The following is a 782-nucleotide window of genomic DNA, read 5'->3' on the forward strand; positions in this document are numbered from 1 at the left end:
TGTCCGTATTAGAGCACAGTAAATTAATTAACTCTGCTGTATGATAGTACTATCCAGGACAAGTATTATCCTACAGCAGAGTAGTTATGTGTGCCAAAAGCATGTGTAGACAGTGAGTGGGGTTGGCTGGGGCATGAAGGTGCTACAGTATAGGGGCTGCCTGCTGTCTAGCTCTGCACTATAGCACCCTCATGCCCCAGCCAGCCCCTCCACGTCATGTCAATTAAAATAAGAAAAAAATTAATTCCCTTTAAAAACTTTTTGTTAGTACAGTAGGTTTCAGGCACAAACCAGGGTTTTCATCAGATATTATTTGTCAAGATTGTTAATAAAACAAACAATGCAGGAAATTTAGAATGAATATTAAACTTGGAAGGTAGATACTTATTTTTCAGCTTAGTCACAGGGAACCTTCCTGTAAAATGTTCTGAGATGCACCTCAGAAGACTATATTGCAGCTTCTGGGATTCTCACTGTTATTTCTTTTGGCACCTCAGTTCTGGGTTTCCTCACCTTCCAATGTGCTTTAGCTTTCCATCTGTAAGTGTTATCTGGTATTTCAACTCTCTTTGGAATCAACTCTCTTGGCATTTAATTTTCTCCACTTCCTACCATGCCACCTTCCCCCACCCTCATAATTCACTATAGACTCAGTGGCCCAAAATAGATGGGTACAGCTATGTCCACCTCAACAGCCTGCATGGACAGTGCATGTTTCTGTAAACGCACACAGAGAAGGAGGTTATGGAATCAGAATAAGGGTTGAAACATCCCACAGTCAC

The sequence above is a fragment of the Gavialis gangeticus genome, unplaced genomic scaffold (assembly GCF_001723915.1).
Source record: "Gavialis gangeticus isolate Ggan-Ray unplaced genomic scaffold, GavGan_comp1, whole genome shotgun sequence".
Lineage (NCBI taxonomy): Eukaryota > Metazoa > Chordata > Crocodylia > Gavialidae > Gavialis > Gavialis gangeticus.